This window comes from Rhinopithecus roxellana, chromosome 3 (assembly GCF_007565055.1).
Source record: "Rhinopithecus roxellana isolate Shanxi Qingling chromosome 3, ASM756505v1, whole genome shotgun sequence".
NCBI classification, from domain to species: domain Eukaryota; kingdom Metazoa; phylum Chordata; class Mammalia; order Primates; family Cercopithecidae; genus Rhinopithecus; species Rhinopithecus roxellana.
The window spans coordinates 159,357,942-159,376,611 of NC_044551.1; the positions used below are offsets into that span (position 1 = coordinate 159,357,942).

General features: G+C 43.2%; 1 protein-coding gene and 1 non-coding gene across 5 annotated transcripts in view; both read right to left on the bottom strand.

Annotated features, from left to right (window-relative positions):
* FGF1 (fibroblast growth factor 1) overlaps window positions 1–18,670 on the bottom strand; it is a 109,020-nt gene that overhangs the window by 34,611 nt on the left and 55,739 nt on the right. The gene's annotated exons all lie outside the window — the stretch shown is intronic.
* LOC115896691 lies at window positions 432–568 on the bottom strand. The gene has a single exon (XR_004056595.1). It is a non-coding gene; the product is annotated as a small nucleolar RNA SNORA36 family (small nucleolar RNA).

The window sequence follows — 18,670 nt, forward strand, 5'->3', positions numbered from 1 at the left end:
CCTTCACCGCCTCCTTTAGCCTTCCCTTACTGATGTGTCTCCAAAAATCTTTTGAATCTGTTGTTGTGCAACTTACAATTTCCAGAACCAGCCCAGCAAGGACATTCCTTTCTCGAAATCAGCCAACCTTCCAGCTTATAGGAAGATGGTCTGTTTGCTGCGTCTGTTTTTTTCTTCCCTCTTGACCTAGAATATTTAGCTTCTCCAGACGCAGTCTTTTGAAGTATGTGTTTGTTATCTCTTTGGAAATGCCGAGGGCTTGCCCTACCATTTGTTACTCAATAGCCGACTCTGGACCTACCCGTAAATAATAAAATATGTCCACAAATAATAATATAATGACCCTTTTTGAACATTTATTGTATGCCAGATATGGTTCCAAGCACATTACATTAATTAATCCTCAAATTCTGTTAGGAAAGTATTGCTCTTTTTTTTGGCTAGGAAGGAAATGAATAGAATAATATTCTCTGTGCAATCACCTACCCTAGCCTGTTTTAATGCCCCAACGTTCCAAAGTTTAATTAACAGAAAAAGGAAGCTGTCCTCCACTGAACTCAAGGCATTGTCTGAGTTCCCCCATCTGGCAGCTAAGGAAGTGCGGCTCAGAAAGTTTACGTCATTTTTCTAAGGTCATACCACTAAATATTAAAAGTAACGGCAAAACCGCAATTACTTTTGCACCAACCTAAAACATGTTGGAGCTGAGATCTGAAGGTAGGGTTTGCTGACTCCAGAGTCCACTATTTTCATTGCTGAATAAATGTGAATAAGAGAATAAAATGCCCCTTGAACTGAGTGACCCTTGAGCTTCACTATTCTTTTTACTCTACCATCCCCTGGAACGTGCGCAGTCCATTTGTTCATGTTCTAAAGGAGATATCTGTTTTTATTGAATGGAACTTTGCAAGTTCCTCCCCTGATGGCCTGTCCTCTTCACCCGGGTGTGGCGTCCCACCATCAGCACTTTCCTGATTGTCACTCTTGTGCCTCCTTTAGGCGACCCTGCAGCCTGTGAGACCATCTTGGCCCTTGTCAGGGCAGCCATTTGCCATTGCAGATGAAGGGCAGGGGAGAGGCCAGAGACTCCTTCAGACTGGGTTGGAAATGTCATGAAAATGGAAATTCTCACAACCTGAGAGTCATAGAGCTGGATTTGGGTTTCTGCTGTGTCATTAAGTTCTTGCAAACCAGGCAAGTCATGTAACCTTTCTGGTCCCCAGTTGTCTTCTCTGTAAAATGAAGCTGTTAAGAGCTCTGATCTCATCACAGTGGCATGAGAAAGGAATAGGACAAGGCCCAGGAGGGGGCTTGCATATAGTGAGTGCTAGGAAATGTCAGCTGTCATTATCCTTGTTAATATGAACCTGTGTTTAATGGGTTGATTATCTGAACTGTGATAGCAGTTGGGGTTTCCCGGAGCATTTGGGATGAATAAACAAACATCTCTGGATAGCTGTCGTGTAGACACTATATGAGCTACTTCATAATCATTTTGTATTTGCTGTTTCTCTATCATATGGGCTAGAGCAACACCTCCCCTTCTTCTCCAGCCAACAGAAGTGTAATGCAGAGAGGCTGGACAGCTTACCAAAGCAAATCTGTGGCTTAGTCAATAATAAAACCCTCAGTTCCGAAACATCAGTTTATAAAATGTCATCCCCATTTCCAAGGGGCCCAGGCTCCCTCAAAACATTAAAAAATAAAAAGGACAAAACTCATATTTCTGCTAGGCAGACAATATCCAGGCATCTCTGGAAGAACAGTTAGCAATCCCAGCATGTGGGTTTGTGTGTTAAGGTGCTTGGATACGAAGAAGGAACGTAAACCCCGTGGAGCTCATTTCATATGTCAGACTCTATTCTGGATCTTGAAATAGAGATGGGGCCATGGAGGCCCCAGCATGCCCCAAGCACCACACAGGAAGCAGGCAGGGGAGCAGGGCCCAGGATATGCAAAGGGACTCAGTTGGTGTCACAGCCAAAGGACAGGAAGAAAACAGTCACTTGCCCATTGCTAGCCTTCAAGGGCCAAGTTTTGCAGAGCCTACACTAGGACAATATAAAATTATTTCTTTTTGCATTTTTTTCTTTTTAAAGATGTGGTCTATTTTTAGAGGTTCCACATACTTACCAACTCCATTTGATCCCACATGAACAGTCCAAAAGGAACCATTCTCCCATTTGCACTGTTTGCTCCCTGTTTCAGCACCACTGACGGCTCTCATGGTCCTGTGACCACATCACTAGTATTCTACACCTGGCTCCACTCACAACCCAGCTGTTGGCAGGCAAAGGAATCCTCCTTTATGGGAAGGAAATGGAGCAAGAGAACATCACCAAAGGCCCCAGGGCATGACTGGTATCTGATAAGGGAGGAAAGGGCTTGGAGGGGAGTTAAAATCTTGAATCCAAGAAGCTATACTAAGAGATAAGTCTGCTTTGGTATCTAGCATCTTCAGGAAGGTGCACATTGCAGTCAAGATGCCATTTATCAGGGCTGGGCACGATGGCTCACACCTGTAATCAGCCGAGAGGCCGAGGCAGGCAGATCACGAGGTCAGGAGTTTGAGACCAGCCTGACCAACATGATGAAACCCCACCTCTACTAAAAATACAAAAAATTAGCCAGGCGTGATGGCACATGCCTGTAATCCCAACTACTCGGGAGGCTGAGGTAGGAGAATCGCTTGAACCCAGGAGGAGGAGGTTGCAGTGAGCCGAGATCGCACCATTGTACTCCAGCTTGGGTGAAAGAGCGAGACTCCATCTCAAAAAAAAAAAAAAAAAAAAAAAAAAGAAAGAAAGAAAGAAAAGAAAAGATGCCAGTTGGCATCAGAAAAACCATGAGGCTAGAGATAGTTGCCAATAACTATGGCAGTCCACTCATCAGTCAAACATGGCCTCTCATGGGAGTTTTCTTTAACTTTGGCAGGTAGCTCAAAACATGGTTTGCTTTTATCCCTTCAACTCCTCATGGTTTCTCTCCTTGTTTCTTTTTTTCTAACTGACCTTTTAAAGCCATTTATATCCTTCATGTCCACTGCCCCCTGTCATGTTTAGAGATTAAAGAATCACTGTGTTGGGTGGGGTTGTTTGAAAAATGGAGAATTTTGAATTTATTGGTCTTTGAAAGCAGATTAGGCAACAAGAAGTAAGGAGGAATGCCAGAGTGACTTCTCCTTGCTTCTCGGAGCTGCCATCTTTTCGCACATAATTCCTCTTCACATTCAAGATCCTACATACCTTGACTCCTTCTTGGCATTGTCAGGTTCAGTGGGCTCTTACGAAATTTGATAAATCTAGACGTTTAGATAGGCCCCTGGGGTGGGGCAGACTGAAGGCAGAACATTTTCTAGTGTTTCATGATATTGTACTCTTGAACCCTCAGTGGTGAGAGTAACTTTTCTATAGATCTGTTCAAAACTTTCCAGTTACTAGATTGTAAAATTTTATACAATGTAGGAAGTTTGCTAGGCTTGATTTGCAAAAATTATTTTTCTGTGTGTAACAGGGTCTTGCTCTGTTTCCCAGGCTTGAGTGCAGTGACACGAACACAGCTCCCTGCAGCCTTAAACTCCTGGGCTCTAGTGATCCTCTTGCCTCAGCCTCCTGAGTAGCTTGGACTACAGGCACGTACCACCACGACCAGCTAATTTAAAAAAAAAAAATTATTTTTAGTAGAGACGAGTTCTTGCTATGTTGCCCAGGCTGGTCTTGAACTCCTGGGCTTAAGCAGTCCTTCCACTTGGCATCTTAAAGTTCAGGGATTATAGGCATGAGCCACTGTGCTGGGCTGCAAAAATTTTCCTTCACACATAGCATCTCCAGGCAGAGCATTTGCCTCCAAATCCAATTGCGTTAGGCCCAGCCTATCTAAGGAAGCCCTCCTGACTTCCTTGTCCTCTATCTCAGACCGAAATTTGTTTCTTTCATGATGTTTACGATAATTCAGGATCATATTTACTTTTTCATTTACTTGTTATTGTCTGTCTCACTTCACACCGTTGCATATGCACACTAATGTAAGCCTCGTGGGGGCCCATTTCAAGTTTGTTTTGCTCACATTATCACTGTTATTCATTCTTTATTATTATTATTTAATATTTTTCTATTCAGAGATATTTTTGCATTAAATTGGATTTTAAAAAAATACTGCATTAAAATATGATATTATATATACATATATATATATATATATATATATTTTTTTTTTTTTTTTTTGAGATGGAGTCTTGCTCTGTTGGCCAGGCTGGAGTGCAGTGGCGCAATCTCGGCTCACTGCAAGCTCTGCCTCCTGGATTCAAGCGATTCTCCTGCCTCAGCCTCCTGAGTAGCTGGGATTATAGGCGCCTGCCACCACGCCCAGCTAATTTTTAGTATTTTCAGTAGAGACGGGGTCTCACCATGTTAGCCAGGATGGCCTCAATCTCCTGACCTCATGATCCGCCCGCCTCGGCCTCCCAAAGTGCTGGGATTACAGGCGTGAACCACCGTGCGTAGGCTAAGATATGATTTATCTTGAGTGCTTGAGTACATTTTTACCCAAAGCAAGTGTCTCCCACACCTTACCCTAGTCCCAGCTGTGTTAGCTGGCTGACTTCTCTGAGGTCTGCTAATCAAGCCCTTGGACTGCCGTGAAGGGTTATCACATTTATGTACTTACTACCAACCCACAGTAGGTCCAATCCACCAGCAGCTCCTGTCTTACCTTCTGAAATAGCCCCGTCTTTTGTTCTTGGCCCCCTCCCATCACTTTTACACACAGAGCCAGAGAGATCTTTTACAGTTTATATCAGATTGGCTACTCCCTAGCTTAAAACCTTTCATGACTTTTCATTTCCGTAAAGTAAAATCCAAATTCTTACCATGGCCTGTGAGACCCTATATGGTCTGGCCTCACCTACTGCTCCTCCCTCCCTTTGCCCCTCTATTCTAGCCACTGCATGTACCCTTGGGTCCTTGAGCCCACTATGGTCTCCTCCATATGACTGCCTTCCTACAAATTGGTCCCTCTGCAGCAGTGCCCTTCCCTAACAGTTTCCCATGGGCTGCCTCCCATGCCCGTTTCAGAGGGCAGCTGAAGTGCCACCTCCTCAGAGGTCTTCCCTGGCCTTCCCAACTAAGTAAGTTCCTTCTCTACCTGCATGATTCTCTTTTTCAGCCTCTTGTTCTTTTCCTTCCAACATTCACCATCATCTGTAATTAATTATATATCCATCCATGCGTTTCCTTGTTTGACATCTTTTTCCCACACTGGACTGTAAGCTGCTGGAGGACAGAAGCCATGTTTATTCAACACCTTCTGCCCAGCCCTCAAACAATGGCCGGCACAGAGGAATTGCTCAGATATTTATTGAGTAAATGAGGGAGGGAGGGAACAAGTGAACAGATAAATTTTCAGCTTGTAGAATCTTGACCTAAGGACTCTGCTACACACTAAGGGACTTTCATATCCCATTCTGCTCTTTGTTGTAATGAACTTTGCTCTTCTAAAGCAAGTGTTTTTCCCCTAGATTATTTTTATAGAAAAAAGTGAAGCAAATATAGAGATAATTATTGATTCTCGCTCATCAAGTCCCTGTTCCCTATCACCAACATCCTCCTGAGAGCCTGCTGCAGAATTCCTGGGAACCACAGGAAATACGTCCGCTAACCACTTGAAAAATACTTACAAAAATAGACCGGACTTGACCTTCTTCCTGTGGAAGGGCCTCTTTCCTCAGGGCAAACACTGCAAAGACATTTTATCTCTTCTTAGGAACCTCTCTTTTCAATCACTCTCCCAGCAGGATTTATCTGGACATTCTCAGAATCCTGTTCTGAAATTATTTCCCCACTGGCTGGGTCATCACTTGAGCAAATTGCTCATTTATTATTTCCATGCTATTGTTTTTATATTAAAATGATAAGATAGAAATGAAGACCTGGGGGAACTATTGGGATATTTCAGTGCACAGATATTCCAGTAGGGGTAGCTTTAGTTAACACCCGTTGCCTCAGACTTCAATACACGTGCGCTGCCTTCCTTACTTCCTTACTTTGATCATTATCTGCTCAACTAATTCCTTACTTTTAAATTTTATTTAAATTGGCTAATTTTTTTTTTTTTTTTTGAGACAGAGTCTTGCTCTGTTGCCCAGGCTGGAGTGCAGTGGCGCAATGTCAGCTCATTGCAAGCTCCGCCTCCTAGGTTCAAATGATTCTCTTGCCTCAGCCTCCCCATTAGGTGGGACTACAGGTGTGTGCCACCACCCCCAGCTAATTTTCTTGTATTTTCAGTAGAGACGGGGTTTCACCATGTTGGCTGGTCTTGAACTCCCGACCTCAGGTGATCCACCCGCCTCATCCTCCCAAAGTGCTGTGATTATAAGCGCAAGCCACCGCGCCTGGCCTAATTTTCTTATTTAAAGCAAGCTTTATCTCCCTGGTGTAATTGCAAACATTTCCTATAAATAGAAGGTAGTGATAAAGATCAATACAATGAAGCACAGCAATGGAATTGACTTCTGCTTAGATGCTGCCTCCTGTCTGCTGAGCTCTTTTGGTTATAAAGAGAGAAGAGCAGTTCTTCTAGGGAAGTTGAAAACATAATTGTCCCAAGCCAAGGTTTTCTCCTTGAATAAACAAAATGACTAAGGAGACTTAAAGATGGGGGCTTCCTTTCTCTCTGCAGTGTTGTTCAAAGATACTTCTCAGTACCACTCAGAATTTCTCTTTTATCAACAGGAGCACATGTACCATACTTTTGGGAAACAAATAATTAATATTTAAGATCTGTTGCTTTAGTGTTGTATCAGTTCACCAAAGCAGGGGACATCGGACCACCTACAAACGCTTAACTATAAGGGAGTGATATAAAAATTAGAAAATACAGATAAACAACAGTGAAAACTTTTAAAAGATTGTCCATGCTCATATCTGCCAGAGATACCTTCTGTTAACTTTTCTGTTTATAGAGATGTAAGCGTCTTACAAAGCAGAATCATATATACATATATTTAGAATTGTTTTATAACCTACTCTTTGATCTGACTTTACTCAATACATTAGGAATTTCCCCCTCATTAATAAACAGAAACCTACACCTTCATTTGTAATGGTTGCATAGGAGGCCACGATAGGAACACGCAAAACTGTGTCAACTAAGCTTTTATTATTGGACATTTAGGTTTTTTTTTTAGACGGAGTCTTGCTCTGTCACTCAGGCTGGAGTACGGTGGCACAATCTTGGCTCACTGCAACCTCCACCTCCCGGGTTCAAGTGATTCTCCTGCCTCAGCCTCCCGAGTAGCTGGGACTACAGGTGCCCACCACCACACCTGGCTAATTTTTATTTTTAGTAGAGACAGGGTTTCACCATCTTGGCCAGGATGGTCTCAATCTCTTGACCTCGTGATCCACCCACCTCGGCCTCCCGAAGTACTGGGATAGGTCGTTTACTCGTTATCACTATTATAAGCAAAACTGCTGTAGTCATCTTTGCCAACTATCCCATTACTTCCTTAGGAAGAATTTATGGAAATGGAATTACTGGGGGAAAGCACATGCATTTTGTTAAGGTTTTTACTCAGACGTTTCCGAACGTCTGTACCTGTTGTAGGCTTGAGTTCCATTTTTACTCCTTGAATTCTCTCTACTTCCTTTTTCATGTATATGTCTGCTCTTTAAGGTAAAGGGGAAATTAATGTGAAAGTTTTAGATCTGCTGACTTTAGTGTCAGAATCCCCTCGTAAAAGAAGAGGCTTGCTTCCTTTGCCTAAACTTCCTCAGCAGCATTCATGGAATTTCCCTGCACCTATTTTTGTGCATGTGCCCTACCTGAGGGACACTCTTCCAGCAGTGTGGGCCTGTGACTCTTGCCGGAGTCCAGCGTGCCCCAGGCTCACAGGGAACAGAATGCCCACTGCAGCATTGGCTGAAAGCAACTTTGGAGTTGCCTTTTACCTTTGACTCTTTGGGGCCACTTTACTGCTTTGCTACACCACCATCAGAGATGTCTCAGCTCTGACCTCTGTTCGAAGCTCATCCCCTGACTTCTGACCAGTCCTCTACTCCTGGCATCTGTTCAAAGCTTAGCTCCTCCATGAGTCTCCAGGCACTGATGACTCGGTTGAATCAAGACTTCCCTCTAGTGAAATCACCTCTAAGTGTGTTTTTTTTTTTTTTTTTGAGATGGAGTCTTGCTCTGTCGCCCAGGCTGGAGTGCAGTGGTGCAATCTCGGCTCACTGCAAGCTCCGCCTCCCGGGTTCACACCATTCTCTTGCCTCAGCCTCCCGAGTAGTTGGGACTACAGGTGCTCGCCACCACACTCGGCTAATTTTTTTGTATTTTTAGTAGAGACGGGGTTTCACCATGTTAGCCAGGATGGTCTCGATCTCCCGACCTCGTGACCTGCCCGCCTCGGCCTCCCAAAGTGCTGGGATTACAGGCTTGAGCCACCGCGCCCGGCCACCTCTAAGTGTTTTATGTGTGTTCCTTTTATCCATTGTGACCACATCTCTCACTTATTAAATGCAGGGCTTGTGCCTGGCACAGAACATAGTGTATTGAAGTAATACTTGCTGAAGTAAGAATCCAGCCAGTCTCCCAGATTGAAGTGAGGCTTGGCACAGCCAAGTTAAAAATGGCAGACAGTTGTGAATTCTTGCTCACTTAGCATTCCAAACGGTATCTTTGTATTTAAAATAAGAGACAGCCTAGATTCTGGGTAAGAAGCTGGCTGGAATTCAGACCCCTTGCCACTGAGCAGATGTGTGACCATAGGCCAGTTGCTAGCCTCTCTGAGTCTGGTTCCTCATCTGAATAGTACTCACTCAAAGAGTTGCAAAGATCAAATTCGATAGAGGTAATAGTGCAGTATGCAGCATATGATAAGCTCACCACAAATAGTATTATTAATGTCTTTCATCCTTTGGGAGTTCACAAAATAGTGAAGGCTCCCTCCCCAGTTTGGACTGCCGAGCTCCTGGCTCCTGCACTCTTGTGAATAATGGGACTGTTTGACTTTCTCTAAAAATGTGCTGACTCCACCCTTCCACAGAGGAGGGAAAATAGTTGCTTTGGTTATTGCTTTTTTTTCCCCCCACAACTCCTTGTAACAAAGACTAACCAATAGTCAGGCTGAGTAATTAGCCAGAACAGGATAAGACTCACCAGATGTCACTAGGTCGATTGTTCATTGTTGCACACAACTGTATAATTTGGAGTTCTTTTGATTTTCTTGTACCTTTTCCACTTAATTTAAGTATCAGAAAGGCAGAGACTGAATGTCTTAAGGAAGACTTACACTGTAATGGTTGAGACTAGACTCCAGAGTCTGGGAGACCTGGCTCCTCCTGTGGCTCTGCACTAACTTGCTGGGTGACTTTGTGCAAGTCACTCCACTCCCCTGTGCCTCAGTTTTCTTCAGTTTTCTTGTCCACAGAATGGGGATGGTAATAATACCTCATAGGGTGTTGGGAGGATTAAATGAGATAATGCATGTAAAACACCTGGCACATACTAAGGTCTCAGTAAATATGAGTTACCGTTATCTTCACCTTGCTCAAATCCATTGCCGTCATCACCTTTCTATTGTACCTGGCACAGGCCCTTCCCTATGGGAGCAGCTCAGTCAGTGTCGACTTAAGTGAATAAAATGAATAGAATATGCCCTCCGCCCCTTCCACAGAAGGTGAAATCAACATCCGAAGTCAAGCTTATGGTGCTTTATTTTAAATGAGGTTTGCAGTGCCTGACGCTGGAATTCCCAATTACAGACCTGAGCTTCTTACCCAAGCTGCATCTTGTGTTACAAGGCACAGGACATACCATGGCACTCCCACCCTGAGCTTTCTTCCCCACAATAGGGCCCACCTGCATGGGAATCACATAGGTTCCCCCAACAGAGGGTTCTAATTTGCTAGACTGAGTCAGGGCTGACAGCCACATGTTCAGCAAGACTCCACCGGGGGTTCTGATGGGAGACTCCCTAGTCTGGGTGATACTTTTTCTACATCAAGATAGAGGAAAGCAGTGCAGCCTAGAAAGGAAGGGAAGGCTTGATGATTCTTCTCTTTTTAGCAAAGCCACCGAGATATCTCCAAATCTACTCTTTTGTTTTCTTTAAAAGCAGTGGCCCTGGGGACACTGCCCATTTTGATATGTTTATTTTTTTTTCTCTTTCTTTCCATTACTCGTATTTCCTTTACTGAATTATTGTTTGTTGCTGCTGGGGGGAAGAAAATAAAATAGAGGGTGAGGCAACATAAGTGAAGACTCCCCCTCCTTCTTGCTCTGTTTTGCTGTGTGATGCTGGGGTCGGATTTTCTGCCTCTGCAGTGAGACGAGAGGCACAGGCCACTAGCAGGTACACCAATGCATCTGCACCGTGTCTGATTTGCTCCACAGTTCTGCTTTGCTGATCATGACGGTGCCTAATGAAAGGGCCCAGCTTTCTCTGAACTGAGCCAGAAACCGGATCTCAAGAACTGGGACCTAATCACAACACACAAGCCCATCATATGATGACATCAGGCCTTTAGGGTGAGGAAGAGAGGTGGCTCAGGATTACCATGAGGTCCTGTTATGTTTCAGTTTGTCTCTGCCTCTTATTCTATTTGGTAAAGTTGTTCCCAGCTTTTTAACAATCGGAGGACTCATTCATTCACTTGACACATATTCAATGAGTACCTACTATGTGCCAGACATAAGGAATATCGTGAATAACAAGGCAGACACGGAGAGGCACTCTTGAAGTTTGAATTCCAGTGGGGAAGACCTTTCCCCATGCAAGGGATTTTGAATGGACTGAGTATTATAGTGGCAAAGTCCAGGTCGCCCTGAGAGCCAGGTAATAAGCAACCTACAGGGCCTGGGAGACTTCAGAAGACTTCTTAGAGGAAGGGGTATTTCCATTACTAGTAAGTAGAGAGAGGGAGGTTGCAGGTAAAAGTATATGCAAAGGTCCTGAGTCCAAAAAGAGCAAGGTTTACTTGGGGGAACTGAACAGAGTCCATTATGGATGAGGGGAGAGGGCTGTGGCTGGAGAAGCTGGCAGGGACAGGCCGCACAGGGTCCTATAAGCATGTGTCTAAAGGACTGTGGGAAACGATGGAATACTCAGGCTGGGATGTGATGTTATCAGATTTGCATTTTTAAAATGTCACTCTGGCTGCTGAGTGATGAATTGGAGGAAAGGCAAGGAAATCAGCTGCATTTGCCCAAGTAAGAGGTCATGGGACCTCAGATCAAGTGGTATGTATGGGTATGGGCCAAATGCTGTGTCCACTGCTCACAGCTTTCCAGCCAGGACACCTTGAGTATGTCAGCCCAGTGGCCTTCCCTGGGAGAGACAGTGGCATTTAGCCAGGGCATGGTACTGGGAGATGAACTCAACTCGAATTTTAAAATCCCAACACCAAGGATACCAGGAATATAAGGATTTCCAAATGAGATGTACCGCTTTGAGAATGTGGAGGTCATTGGCCTTCAGAGGCAGATTTGGAAGAGAAGCACTATGGCGTCTTAATAGCTGACAAACAGTGCTGGGAGCCAGAACTCCCTCGCTGCCTGCCATGCAGCCTGGCATCCAGGACTGTCATCCCTGCTCTTCTGCACCCTGCCCTGGACTCACCAGGTAACACATTGTCTCTCCCTTGGTGTGAGTATGATCTCAAGAACCCAATTTACAAGTCATGCTACTGTAGTTTATAACATCTACAAAACAGTGCCATTTGTGGGAGGTTTAAGGGCAGGACAGAGCCTGGAGGGGAAAGGGTGCACCAGCTGGCTCTCAAGATGCCTTCCGGTCTTATGACTCTGTGGGGCTTGGTGATGCTAGAGGAGAAAGCTGAGACCGTCTGTGGGGGCTTCATTCATCTGATCAGCAAATGGTCATTAAGAATCTACTATGTTCTGGCTCCATCCTCAGACAGTGCACAAAGCATGGCAGTGAACAAAGCCGGCAGAGCTTTCATTCCAATCATTTCCTGAGGATAGCTGGTGACCCACTCTGCCCCCAAGCTCTCCTGGTCTTTGTACTGAGTAAAGACAGATGGCCCAAGAGTTCCCTAGCTTTGAACCATCAGTGGCCTCAAACAAGAGTGAACTCCTTTTAGTTCTCAAATGTGCCATGCTTACTCTCACCTTGAGCCTTTGAACTTGCTTTTCCGTTGGCATGGACCTCTCTTTGCCGACATCGCTACCACCTCCACCTGTCACAACCCCCAGGATATTCTTCCTTCTCCCTCAGACTTCACCCCGGAGGCTTCATGCTAGTTATTTGAATGTTTCCTCGGACTTTGCTTCATTAGGGCAGAACCCCTGTCTTGCTCAGCTTTTTATCCCATGTCTAGTACAAGCCTGGCACATAATATGTGCTTAATAAATATGTGTTGACTCACACAAAGGACAAAGATCAACTCAAAATGAATTGAAGTCTCACATGTAAGACTGGAGTTTGTAAATCTGCTAGAAGAAAGCATAGGAGGAAGCGTCTTGACACCGGTCTGGGTAATCATTTTTTGGATATGATTCCAAAAACACAGACCACGAAAGCAAAAGTAGTAGTTCAATGGAATTGCATCAAACTAAAAAGTTTCTGGGCAGCAAAGAAAACAGAGTGAAGAGAAAACCTATGCAATGGGAGAAAATATTTGCAAATACATCTGATAAGGTGTTAATATTCAGAATATATAAGGAACCCAAACAACTCAACAGTAAGAAAGCAATCCCATTAAAAATGGGTAAAGGACCTGAACAGATAATTCTCAAAAGAAGACGTACAAATGGCCAACAGGTATAGGTAAAAATGCTCAACATTGCTAATCATTAGGGAAACACAAATTAAAACCACAATGAGATACCACCTCATGCATGTTAGAATAGCTAATATCAAAAAGACAAAAGATAACAAGTATTGGTGAGGATGTGGAGAAAGGGAAACCCTCGTGCACTGTTGTGGAAGTAAAAATTAGTACAGCCATTATGGAAAACAGTATGGAAGTTCCTCAAAAAATAAAAATAGAACTACCACATGATCCAGCAATCCCACTATTGGGTATATATTCAAAGGAATTGTAATCAGTATCTCAAATAGATACCTGCACTCCTGTGTGCATTGCTACATTATTCACAATAGCCAAGACATGGAATCAACTTAAGTGTCCATTTACAGATGAATGGGTGAAGAAAATGTGGTATATACAGACAGTGGAATACTATTCATCCATAAAAAGAGGAAAATCCTGTCATTTGTGACAACATGGATGAACCTAGAGGACATGATGCTAAGTGAAATAAACCAGACACAGAAAGACAAATACCGCATGATCTCACTTATATGTGGAATCTAAAAGAAGTCAAACTCATTGAAGTAGAGAGTAGAATGGTGGTTGCCAGGGGCTGGGGAGAGGGGAGTGGAAATGAGGAGATGTTGGTTAAAGGGTACAGGGATTCAGTTAGACGAAATGAACAGGTTCTAGACATCTATTGTACAGCATGGTGACTGTGGTCAATAATGTGTGGTATACTTGAAGACTGCCAAGAGGGTAGATCTGACATGTTTTCACCACGCACACACAAAATGATAATGATGCAAGGTGATGGATACGTTAACTAGCTTGATCATATTAATCATTTCACAATGTACACATGATCAAAACATCACATCATATTCCCTAAATATGTGCAACTTTTATTTGTCAATAATGCCTTAATAAAGCTGGAAAAAAATGTTTGTTGAGAGAAAGGATGGTGGGAAGGATAAATGATGATCTATCCCATCTAGTGTGGCATATCAGTTTACCTGAAAAGATGCCTGCTGGCTCAAGTCTCCTCACAAACCAAAGTCTGTTAAACTCTGCTAATTTGTCAATTGCCATACTGAACCCAAGTTTGAGTGTTTTTGATTAAATCACTTTGAAATGAATCATATATATTTTCTAAAACCCTGGACCCCTCTTCATAAAAACAAACCAGAGAGAGGAAGAAACTTGAGAAGAGACTGAATTAGACTATTATTCATTAATTTGTTCAACAAATATGTATTACATACTGTGATTTATCAGGCACTGGGAACACAGGGGTAAACAAGAAAAGCAAAGACCCTGCTTTCCTTGTCAATTTTTATTCCTATAGGGGGAGATATTAAATTTTTAAAAAGTGAACAGCTAACTAAGAAAATCTAAAATGGTGCTAATCCCCGTATCTCCTGGTAGAAAGGAGCCCATGGGGGCTGGAGGGGAGAGTGCACCAGGAGGTGGAGTATGGTCGGGGGGTCTCTCTGAGGAAGCAGCATTGGAGCTGAGGCCTTTGCCAGGTAGGGTCAGGATCGTGCACAGAGCCACATGCATCTAAGCCTGTCTTGTTGGCTTGTGATACGCATGAGCAGGGAGATGGCCTGTCTCAGAGAAGAAACAGCAGGATGCGGTACCTTCTTCCAGCTGTTATCCAAGAATAGGCAAGAGACTCGAAATAATCCACCAATTAAGGGGTAGGGCACAAGAGTTAATACAATCTTTTTAAAGTCAGATGCTTCTCGGAGAACCAATGCTGCCTCCATCTGAACCTGTCCTCATCCCCACCAAGCCAAAAGTCATTTCCTCCTATGACATCCTGTGCATATTGGCTGTAGCTGTTTGTGGCAGTCACTGTATTCTACCCTGCAATTAGAGCTATTTGCATCCTCTGTTTGGCCTCCCTTGGGAATCTTCAACTCCTCGAAGGCAGGGATTGGATCTTGTGCACTCCCTTCCCCCATAGACATGTACTCTCTCCGTACACTTGGTAGATACTCTGTGAATATCTATCCGTTGGTGTTTATTCAATTGAATACTAGGATTTCTGGATAACACTTTGGAGACATACGTATTACAAAAAGAAGAGTTTTGATTGCAGGGAAGGGAAAGATAATTTGGGAGTATGGAGACCCCACACTTAGGTGGTTCTTCTAATGGAGAGTGTTGAATGCTTTGAGACTTTCCAGTGGAGATTGGCCAGGATAACAAAAGAAGTTGTGAGGGTCACAAAAAGAAGATGGGGCAATGAGGACTAACTGCCTATTTTGCTGTTTTGGTCTTAGTGATTAAAAAGCCATTGAGAATTATTTTGCATGCTTCCTCCAACTCTTGGTCCTTGTTTGAGCTGAGATTTCTGCTGTCTGATTAGCTGGTTGATTTAGGGTTCAGTTAGGGTTTCTTGTCTTCTTGTGTTTGTCATTTCCTTTTTCTGCAGGGCTTAATTTTCTATATATTCAGAATGCTTTTGTCTTGAATAATCTAAATATATACAGCTAGAATGCATTTTTTATTCAATTAGTATTTTGAAGTATTTTCAGTTTAAGCTGAAATTCATTTTAAATGGAAATTGATATCAATAATGAAAATGAAAAACCAGTACACTTGTTGTAAAGGTAAATTTGTTATAAAAACATATTGTAATGAATTGAATCTAATTTATTTGAACTATATTATTGAGTACTTTATCTCATGATTTATTATAACAGCACCACAGTATAAATGGTGTTATTTCCATTTTTACAGATTATAAAACTGAGATCTTGAGAAATTAAATAGCTCCCAGGGCTAAGAGGTATTTTAGGCATCTGAATTATTATTCAGTTGCGGTTTACAAATGCAGTACGTAAAGAGAATCTTATGATTCTATTTTTACAGATGATAAAACAGATTTGAGAAATTCGGTCACTCCCAGGGCTAAGAGGTATTTTAGGCATCCGAATTATTATTCAGTTTCGGTTTACAAATGGAATACGTAGAGAATCTTATGAATTTCATGGAGCTAAAAAATGGATCTGAAGGTGGCACTGGAGATGATTAACCACTCAAATAGACACATAAATTAACTGCTTACTTTTGTAAGTAAAAAGAAAATCAAATGAAGCATGGGAAAACAAAGCAGAAAAGCAAGAGTTAAAAAGAGCCCTCTTCTAGGAGGAGCACATTAAGGCATCCACCACTGTCAGAGGAGCCAGCTGACCCCTGGCTTCCTGGGTCACCAGATGGGATGCTCTCAGCAGTGACCTCACCTCCAGGACCGGGAATGGCCCACGAAGAAAAGATTACATGGAGACAGGAAGGGAAGAGAAGACTAGGTGCTTTGGTTCCCTCTTGGCTGTCACTTATGAAGTACACTCAAGTTCATTTTCCTTGTCCCCTTGGCCTGGGGGTAATGTCCTGATCAAGGCCTGAGGGAATAGTTCTGTGGGGCCTTTTCAGGGTCAGAAAACTCACATGCCAGCAACTTTGTTTGCATCAGCAAATCCAGCTGCATCATGCAAGCACTTGACTGGCCACTGACTCTCAACACAAAGCAGATGTCAAGATATGAAGAGGGAACACACAGGGCTTCTGAACTGGTAGGACTTTGTCTTGATGATCTGGGTAAAGGACAAGAATGGGTGGCATACAGTATGCCAAGAGTGGACAACAGCAGCCACCAAATAGATCTGGCTTTGTGCTGGCTTGAGCCACGTGGGCTCCCAGAGGAGACACTCACTGAGGTCTGTTAAGGCCTCGCCGCACTCCTGCCTGAGAGAGCCAAAGAGCTCTGTGTGTTGAACTGTGGCTTTTTGAAATAGGTTTGGCTGGGAGATGGGAAGAGCTGGGATCCTGTAGACCAGTGAAGGGGAACTGGGATCAGGACAGACTCCACTTGGAGCTGAGTCCTAGAAACTGCTCTTCTGTTTGTGTGTGTGTGTGTGTGTGTGTGTGTACACAACATTAATGAATGCCATGCATAAGGTAGAGTATGGAATAAATCTCTCCTAATAAATATATGGTTGCCTGATTAGGTTAGTCATTATGCTAAGTATTTGTTTAGGCAATGCTTACCAGCTAGAAATATTAACAAATAAGGAAAAGCCAAGTTTTTCTTAAAGAACTAGGCACTTTCACATACACTATATCCAGCGCAGCCCAGGAGGCTCCATGGCTTCTGCCTCCTCATTTCAGCAAACCAGCTTGTACTGCATATCAACAGATTTGCAAAATTAAGTGTTATGATATAATTCTCCCTTGAGGAAAGGGCTAAATCAAGGTCATAACAATTATCGAAGATATAAAGAACTGCAATTTAAAAGACAGTATCAGCGTATATGCATCTGAAAAAGAGACTACAAATTACACACACAAACACATAGCCCAAAATATGACAAAAGCCATTTCCTGGGTGGTAAGAGTAAAGTTGATTTTTGTTTTCTTCTTTATGTTTTTCTGTTTTTTTCCTAATTTTCTACAAGGAGCATGTATTATTTGTATAGTCAGATAAATTATTATTCTAACAAAATCAATTTTAAAATGCTATATATACCTCTTGCTGCAACCCAGGAGGCAATACCCTGAGTTACTGCCTAAAGTTCCTTACTCAAGCCTCCCTCTATGAAAACAGGGTTTTTCCCTTTTGGATTCTATCTGAAAATTTCTCGGTAGGGAGCAATAGCTGACCTTAAGTTTCAAAATTGTACCCATGAGAGAGGTGATCGCTAAGGAATTAGGCTTCCTTCCGATCGTCTATTATGCACATAACATTCTTCTTCATCTGGCCCTCACTTTTTCATGTTTTCTGTCAACAGACTCTTAGTTATAGTAAAACAGATCTACATTTGCATCCCAGCTCCACAATTTGCTAACCATGGGATCTTAGCCAAGTCATTTAAAATCCCTGTGCCTCAGTCTGTTCATCTAAACTGATAGGCTTATTATGAGTATGAAATGAAATAATGCATGTAAGCTCATGTTAGCACAAGCAATAAAGGTTGGCTATTAGCATTATCCTATTGGCTTTTCCCAAACATCTTTTCCAATTCTCATGCAGACAACATTTTTCCGACTTAGCTAGGCTCTGTAATCTCAAGACTTGTAGTGAGAACTGTGGCCTTCCACACTGTCTCCAGGAGCCCTAAAACAAAAAAGAAAAGCCTTAAAACATACTTACCTGCTGGTCCGTGGCTGGCTTCCCTGCAGAAGTGGCAAAGCCTTTCTTTGAGTAGTGAACTCACTCACTAAGGAATCCCCCCAAAAGCCTGGCCAGCCGGCCTCACTGCCTGGTTGCCTCACTGAGTTGGTGCTCTCTTTAAGCTGTTCCCTTTGTTTTCTCTGACTCAGAATATCTTAGGTCATTCTGAGACAGCCCTCTCCTCCACACCTTCCCTAATGCTACCTGCTGTCCTGGAAATTTGTCATCATTTTTGACTGCCCAGCATCTGAATCCCCACCCCATGTATTTGAAAGTTACACCCGCCCCCTCATTCCCCACCACACACATACACACGTACATCTTGGTCTGGCTGGACCATTCCTGCAGTATGATTTGGGGCCACCTCACCTTCCCAGTGACTCTGGGAGCAACCCCAGGTTCTCTGAACTCTCCTTCTAGAGTCAGTTTTGGTTGCTTCCAATTAAGAAACCGAGCCAGCTCCTCCTCATCCTTCATACCTACCTTAGTGTAAATCCTCTGGCTGTTGGTTTCCAAAACTCCCTGAGCACGCATGTCATATGATTTAGCATATTCTGTTATGACATTTTCCTACAATTGTCTGTTTATCCCCGCACCCCCAGACTGTTAGCTGCCTGAGGGCAAGGACTAAAGCTGTTTAGCTTGTGATCGTCTCTCCATCATGGACAGAGTACATGGCGCATAGTAGGCCTTCAGCAAATGCCAAATGAATGAA